The following is an 8,525-nucleotide window of genomic DNA, read 5'->3' as shown; positions in this document are numbered from 1 at the left end:
TTTAACAAACGCACAGGTCAGACAGCGTATAAGATGTTAACTGGAAAAAGACCTGATCTTTCTAGAATGAAAAAATTCGGATCATTGTGCTATGCTTATAAACAAAATAGGGGAAAGCTGGATCCAAGATGCAACAAAGGTGTTTTCTTGGGATATGACAAAAATAGTCCAGCATATTTGATCTATTTCCCAAAAACCGGGAAAGTCGAAAAGCACAGATTGATAAAAATACTAAATCCCGCGACAATGGATCAACAAACACAGAGTGATCAGATGTATGAAGATGAGGTTTATGAATCCAGAAAAGATGGTGAACCCAAACAGACGAAGGATGAGGATATTCCAGATGGTAGTGAAAGCAGTCAAACTGAGTCCGAGGTTAAAACTGATGATAAAGTAGATGCTGGAGCTACACGTTATCCATCCAGAATCAGAAAGAGACCTGATTATTTGAGTGATTATATCACGGATGTGAAAGAGTGTGAAAATGAACAGATGCAAACCAGTGTTGATTATTGCTACAGATTGTTGTGTGAAATACCCACATCATTTAGCGAAGCTATTGTGTCAAGTGAGTCAAAAGAATGGGAAAAAGCGATGAATGAAGAAATGCAATCCCTTAAGGAGAATGACACATTTACTTTAACCACTTTACCAGAGGGTAAGAAAGCAGTGGGGGGTAAATGGGTTTATGCCGTTAAAAAGAACTCAGACGGATCAGACAGATATAAAGCTCGATTTGTGGCTAAAGGTTTTAGTCAAACAAAAGGAGTTGATTATGAGGAGACTTTTTCGCCGACTGCTAACTTATCGAGTGTGAGAGTTTTGATGCAGAAAGTGGTTCAGGATGATATGTTGGTTCACCAGATGGATGTAAAAACCGCCTATCTACACGCACCAATAAATCAAGAAATATATATACAACAACCAGAAGGTTTTGAGACAGAATCAAGTGAGACTAATAAACTGGTGTACAGATTAAAGAAATCACTTTATGGGCTGAAGCAATCGGGTCGTAACTGGAACCAAACCTTACATGACTATTTAAGCAGTTGTGGATTTAGACAAAATACTGCTGATCATTGTGTGTATTCAAAAGAAACTGAAAGTGAAAAAGTAATCATCATAGTGTGGGTGGATGATTTACTCATTGCAGCTAACAATGAAAATGTGCTTTCAGGCGTGAAAGAAATGCTCTCTTCTAAATTCCAAATGAAAGATCTGGGGAAACTTAACCATTTTCTAGGAATAGATTTTATTCAAGAAAAAGAATGTGTCAAAATGTCACAGAAAATATATATTGAGAACATTTTAAAGAGATTTAACATGCAAAACTGTAAGCCAAGGTTAACACCCTGTGAACAGAAATGGACTCATTCTGATAAATCCGAGACATTACCAGATGTGAGGAGATATCGTGAAGCGGTAGGATGTCTTATTTATCTGAGCTATTGTACGCGACCTGATTTAAGCTATGTTGTCAGCAAACTGTCACAACATTTCAATGCGCCAACTGTTGATGATTGGACAGCAGTGAAACATGTTCTGAGGTATCTAAAAGGTAGTCGAGGAAAAGAACTGTGTTTTAGGAAATGTTCAAGTGGAAAACTAGGTCTACAAGCATACAGTGATGCAGACTGGGCATCCGATGTTTCTGATAGACGCAGTATGACAGGTTATTGTGTAAGCCTAAATGAAAATGGTCCTTTGATATCATGGAAAACCAAAAAGCAGACAACTACAGCACTATCAACTTGTGAAGCCGAATACATGGCATTAGCAGCAACAATTCAGGAATGTATGTATTTGACTTATTTGATTCAAGATCTTGACGAGTTTGAGTATGAAATACCTATGATATTGGAGGACAATCAGGGAACAATCGCTTTGTCAAAAAAATCCAGTGAACAGACAAAGATGTAAACACATTGATGTGAAATATAATTTTATAAGGTCAGCTGTACATGAAAGGAAAGTGCTCATTGATTACTGTCCAACTGAGTCAATGGTAGCAGATATGATGATGAAACCAGTTTCAAAGTCTAAGTTAGACAAATTCTCTGTATTTGTGTTTGGAATGTAAGATGTTTTTTTGGAGGATTGTTTTCCCCAACCTGTGTACAAGTGGGGGTGTTGGATTGTGTGTCCACAGGTGTTTGTACTTTGCGTCGTAATAAAATGACGGTAAAAGGCTCCGCCCACTTCCTATCCATGTCTTACCATGCAACGACTCTGTGAATGGACTGGAGAAGTGTAGTGGTAGAGTCCTCCGTCAGGAATGAGATATGTGTCGACTTTTTATTCTCCCTTAAAATTATTATGCCATAACGCTGCACAGAGCAGCTCTGCTAACAGTTTTCTTCTTCTTCTGTTCGTTTAATGGCAGTTTACTCCCCAGTGTACGAGGATACCGCCACCTGCTGACCGAGCGAATAAACCCTATTATAAACTGAATTATCGTCATTACAAACGTGTGTTAAATCTGATTTAGCGATAGTCGAGTGTGTTTATGCTTGTCTGTGACGAGAGGATTGTTGGAATAGTGATGATGATGTCCGCCATCACTGTCAATTGTCAGTAAACACTTAATCTGGCTGATGAATCTACACGTGAGATATTACAAAGTCTGCATTATTAACTCTGTAATTAGGCGCCATTCTTCTTATTTTACGGTGCTGTTGCTCAATCGGGGGACGTTCTCTGTTGAGGAGAAAAGCATGAATTTCTTTGCATACGGATTATCCATTGTTTAAATGTCCCGGGCAGTCGAAAAGGAGGCAGAGCTGTTGAGAAATGCTAGGAGCTAACTGGGCGCTAACCGCATCAATCAAATATATTGAATGTCGCAATGTTGGCAAAGAGAGGAAGTGACGTAAGATTCGCGCATGCGGGGTACCGATCGGGTTTCCGGTACGGATCGGGTAGTGACACCCCCCTCGACCCTGAAAAGGATAAGCGGAAGCGAATGGATGGATAGATGGATGGACCGCACGTGGTTACGTTGGTCTGCTTAGTCACGTGACGGCACAGCAACAAATCACAGCGGAGCCGGAAAAGGAGGCGGAGCAAAGTGTGTGTGCAGGAGAGGAGTCGAGCAGAGAGAGCTGCTTTTTTATGAAACGGGAGTAAAGTAGTAAACTTACAGGAACATATACCACTACCGACGTTTGGATTAATTTCTGCATCGATCTGCACACCCTTGTCTCCTGGATCGTAGCTCAGATCAGCGTGAACCACGTGGGTCTCTGCTCCCTGATCTGTTTCTTAAGACTTCCAGCTTCATCACGGAGTTTCTGTCGGTTTGTGGGCTCATCTAAAGGTAAGCACCGAGCTAACTTTAATGTGGGTTCAGTTTATGTTGAGTTTATCTCTCTTGAGAAATAATAGATTGCTTGGTATACACTGGAGTTAGACAGACTGTAGAGTTTGGGATTGTCTGCAACATTATAATCTGGCGGTTGCTAGGGGGTAAGAATACATACAGAAAAATAGTCTTTGAATATGAACAAAGGGTGCAGGGCAGGAGAAGAGCCAACCCTCAGGACAGGAAGCCACGGGTACAGGCGTGGGGGAGGGAAATCAGCCTTTAGAATAGGACTTCATAGGGCTTTGGAGTTGACGTCACGACGCAAATCATTGTGGGAGCGCAGCGTCGTTTTCGGGGTCTACGAATCAAAACAAACACACTGTGTGGGAACGACGACTACAAGAAAGATGGTTAAAAGCAGCTCAAAAGAGAATGAACTGTATAGAGACAGATTGCGTCCAGAGGCGAAGCAGCGGTACTTGCAGAAAAAAGCTGCATTGGAAATGTGGACCCGTATGAAATACGGCCGTGGAGTGGAAACCCTGAAGACCAACCGCTACTGACTTAGCCTGACATATTTTCGGACCTTGTCTGTGGAGTCGGCGCGTACAAGTCGTCATTCAAACAAAGGTAAGACAGCTCGAGTACTGCGAGTGAAACGCGTTTGATTTTCCTTAATGACCTGCAGAATCTCGTTATCATATTAAGGGATTCATAATTGTCACTTTATGCTTTCTCCATCTCTAAAGTGATGACATCCTTGCATTACATACTTTAGGTTCATTTTCTGCAGGCAGGTTTCTGACAGAACAGGCAGATTTAGAAAATAACATGCAGCGTTCTATAGATGGACACATAAAGAAATGAAAAATTACATGTATGTGCTAACTTTCTAAACACTTTGTTACATTTATGATAAAGTAGATAAAACACATTTACGTCGGCCTTGGCTCATTAGTTCTTGTCTTTAAATGAACTTTGTCTGTGTGTGTTTCAGGTCCTGCACTCTCAAAGACTGAATGAACCAGCATTGCAGCCATGGGTCACTGTGAGAAATGCGTTTGATTTCCCTGCAAACATTCAGGTTTTCCACCCTAATTTACGAATAAATTCTTTACAAATCCTACCATGTGAATTCATGGATTTTTTTTTCACATTCTGTCTCTCACAGTTGAAGTGTACCTCTGGTGCAAATTACTGACCTCTGTCATCATTTTAAGTGGGGGAACTTGCACAATCGGTGGCTGACTAAATACTGTTTTGCCCCACTGTATGTATGTATGTGTGTGTGTATATATATATATATATATATATATATATATATATATATATATAGAGAGAGAGAGAGAGAGAGAGAGAGAGAGAGAGAGAGAGAGAGAGAGAGAGAGAGAGAGAGAGATATTTATAGATTTTATATTTGTGTACGTGACAGCATTGCTGTCCAGCATTGTGTTTATCAAAACTCTTTTTACAAGTCCTGCTGTGTGTGTGTGTCCCAGGTGATTAACAGGAGGAGAAGAGTCTGGTGGTGCAACGGAGGAACAATTTCATCCATTTGGACTCAGCTCAGCCACTACAGAGGAAACAATCAATGACTTCAACACAAAAGGTGAGAAAAATATCACAGTTACAATTAGGGATGCACCGATACCGATACTGGTATCGGGGCCGATACTGTAAAATGTGTGTGTACTCATACTCGTAAAAGTTAAGGGATACCATGAACCGATAATAATGTAGCCCGGATGGGAATTTGGGAGTAGATACTCATAATTCCCATGAACTTAAACGCCACTGTAACATAAGGTGTTCACAGTTGATGTTATGTGATGTAACTGTACCCAGAATGTAATTTGCCCTGTAATATGTCACAAGGTAAATACAGGTAATTAGAGCAATCAAACTGTTATGTTAATCATAAAATATTATTTTATGGTATGTAACTCTGAATGGAGTTTAAATATTGTTCAGAGTTCTAATTTTCTGGAGGCCCGTGAAGGTATCATAAAACGGGACCTTTGTATCTGTTGCAATGGAGGAGGAGAAGAGAACGGCATAGAGAGATGCACGAGGTTAGCTGAACCAAAGTGAGAGACTCGGCTAGTTTTACTGAGGTTAACTAGCACAAAAGAGTGTGTGACTAGAAAGCTAACCGTGTGAGAGCTTCACAACAGAGTGTGGATGAAGTGACTTTTTGTTTCAACGGTTGCACCACCGTGGAGTGGATTTAGTGTGGGACTGGTGAACGGCGACCTACCGAGCAACGGAACTGTAAGTCAGACTTTTGTGCTCTTACTGGGGAGAAGAGGATTTTTCTCCATCATCTGGCGTGAGCAGCAAACAGGCCTGCAACAAGTGTGAATATGAGTGTGTGTGGGGCCCATGTGTGAATATTGTGTGTTTAGTGGATTTATATAACGTCTTTTGGAGTGTATATTAGTGAGTCACTTACCAAAAGGTGATAACATAAGTTGGGTTGTGTAATATAATTTGAAAGGGAATTATTTCATTTATACAGTACAGTGTATTTCATTTGGTTAAGGAATTGGAATATTATTTGAGTTTAAAAAAGGGATGTGTTGTGATGTGTTCAGTAAACGTTTCGTTTGTGTTGAAGAGTTGTCTGGGGTCGTTTCTTTACTACTGGTTAAGTTTAACTTGTGTGTGGTAGAAGTATCGTTTTTTGTACTCAATATCGGCAAGTACTCAGATCCAAGTATCGGTATCGTATCAGTTTGGAAAAATGGGTGTCGTTGCATCCCTAGTTAGAATATTACTGAAAGCTGGTGTGTTTTTTAAAAACATGATAACAGCAGCTTTATCTTTTGCATCCTGGGCTCATCCATATATACACAATCTACATTCAAATCAGAAACCACAGAAGTTACAAGAAAATACAAAGATCTTTTTTTATAAGCATACATTGAAACAACAATATCATCAGTTGAACTTGAAATTTCTTATGCGTAAAAGATTTTCTCTGCTGATCAATATTTCTTCAATAATGTCATTTTCATTACAACTCTCATTGTAGCACATCATTGTAATGTGATACTGCCACCAGAAGGTGGTGGAAACACACCTACAATGTGTTTGTTGACATGTTTGATTCCACCAATGGAGGGAGTTTCAGTTTGTTCCACGACTGCATTTCACTCACTGCCTCTGTTTGTATCTCTGTCACTGCAGGACCAACATGGAGCAAGAAGTCAGCGCTCTCAGGAGGCCGACAAACCTCACAGAAGAAAAGGAGAGAAAACCTACAGCTGTGACTGAGTGTGGAAAGTCTTTTACCTGAGGCTGGACACTTGAAAAAACACCAAGTCATCCACAGTGGAGTTAAACCTTACAGCTGTGACTTGTGTGGAAAGTCTTTTACCTGGGCTGGAAACTTAAAAAGACACCAAGTCATCCACAGTGGAGTTAAACCTTACAGCTGTGACTTCTGTGGAAAGTCTTTTACCTGGGCTGGACACTTGAAAAAACACCAACTCATCCACAGTGGAGTTAAACCTTACAGCTGTGACTTCTGTGGAAAGTCTTTTACCTGGGCTGGAGACTTGAAAAGACACCAACTCATCCACAGTGGATTTAAACCTTACAGCTGTGACTTGTGTGGAAAGTCTTTTACCGAGGCTGGAAGCTTAAAAAGACACCAACTCATCCACAGTGGAGTTAAACCTTACAGCTGTGACTTGTGTGGAAAATCTTTTACCCTGGCTGGAAGCTTAAAAACACACCAACTCATCCACAGTGGAGTTAAACCTTACAGCTGTGACTTGTGTGGAAAGTCTTTTACCCAGTCTGGAAATTTAAAAACTCACCAACTCATCCACAGTGGAGTTAAACCTTACAGCTGTGACTTGTGTGGAAAGTCTTTTAACGAGGCTGGACGCTTGAAAAACCACCAACTCATCCACAGTGGAGTTAAACCTTACAGCTGTGACTTGTGTGGAAAGTCTTTTACCGTGGCTGGAGACTTGAAAAAACACCAAGTCATCCACAGTGGAGTTAAACCTTACAGCTGTGACTTGTGTGGAAAGTCTTTTACCAGGGCTGGAGACTTGAAAAAACACCAACTCATCCACAGTGGAGTTAAACCTTACAGCTGTGACTTGTGTGGAAAGTCTTTTACCTGGGCTGGATGCTTGAAAAGACACCAACTCATCCACAGTGGATTTAAACCTTACAGCTGTGAGTTGTGTGGAAAGTCTTTTACCCTGGCTGGACACTTAAAAGCACACCAACTCACCCACAGTGGATTTAAACCTTACAGCTGTGACTTGTGTGGAAAGTCTTTTACCCAGGCTCGAGGCTTAAAAACACACCAACTCATCCACAGTGGATTTAAACCTTACAGCTGTGAGTTGTGTGGAAAGTCTTTTACCCAGGTTGGACACTTAAAAAGACACCAACTCATCCACAGTGGATTTAAACCTTACAGCTGTGAGTTGTGTGGAAAGTCTTTTACCCAGGCTAGAACCGTAAAAAAACACCAACTCATCCACAGTGGACTTAAAGCACACAACTGTGAGTTGTGTGGTAAGGTTTTTGCTCTAAATAGCGACTTACACAGGCATCTAGTTACCCACTCTGGAATTAAGGCGTACAGCTGCGACTTTTGTAGAAAAAGTTTCAGTGACAAACAGTACCGAAATATTCACCTACGGATTCACACTGGAATTGATGTTTCCTGCTGTGATCAGTGTGGGAAACTGTTTACAACAGATTCACAGTTACAACAACACACTGAGGAGAGACCTTATAAATGTGACCTGTGTGAGAAGACTTTTAAAGCTCCAAATCAGCTGAAAAAGCACCAACAGATCCACTCCAGAAAGTAACTCTAGAAGTGCAGTTACTGTGATGATGTATTGATTTTTTATCTTGTAATTTTAACCTGATTGTTTGGAAAAAGTCTGATCAGTAAACTTATGGAGTTATACTGAATGAACTGTTTTGAAAAATGAAGACTCATTTTCACTCAGTAAGCTGAGTGTTGTAATGTAAACAGTAAAATGTAATTGGACGTTGGCAGAGATGCTTTTTATTTCAGGCGACGTTCAGGATAAAAACATTGAAGGAATTCCCTGATTTACAATGTCTTTGTTTAGGAGTGGAGCAAAGAACATGGATCCATTTCTCAACCCTGTCGTCACTGTGGTGGTGGGAAAGCATTTCTCTTTGACCTTTGTAGAAAAATCTCCAATCACGAACG

General features: G+C 40.6%; 1 long non-coding RNA gene across 1 annotated transcript; it reads left to right on the top strand.

The window, feature by feature from the left end:
* The first annotated feature begins 2,949 nt into the window (after positions 1–2,949).
* LOC120720345 lies at positions 2,950–6,699 on the top strand. The gene is made up of 3 exons (XR_005692902.1): positions 2,950–3,319; positions 4,807–4,916; positions 6,497–6,699. It is a non-coding gene; the product is annotated as an uncharacterized LOC120720345 (long non-coding RNA).
* Positions 6,700–8,525: the final 1,826 nt, after the last annotated feature.

Source organism: Simochromis diagramma, unplaced genomic scaffold (genome assembly GCF_900408965.1).
Source record: "Simochromis diagramma unplaced genomic scaffold, fSimDia1.1 OVJJ01000578.1, whole genome shotgun sequence".
NCBI lineage: Eukaryota > Metazoa > Chordata > Actinopteri > Cichliformes > Cichlidae > Simochromis > Simochromis diagramma.
This window is presented reverse-complemented; position numbering and strand designations above follow the sequence as displayed.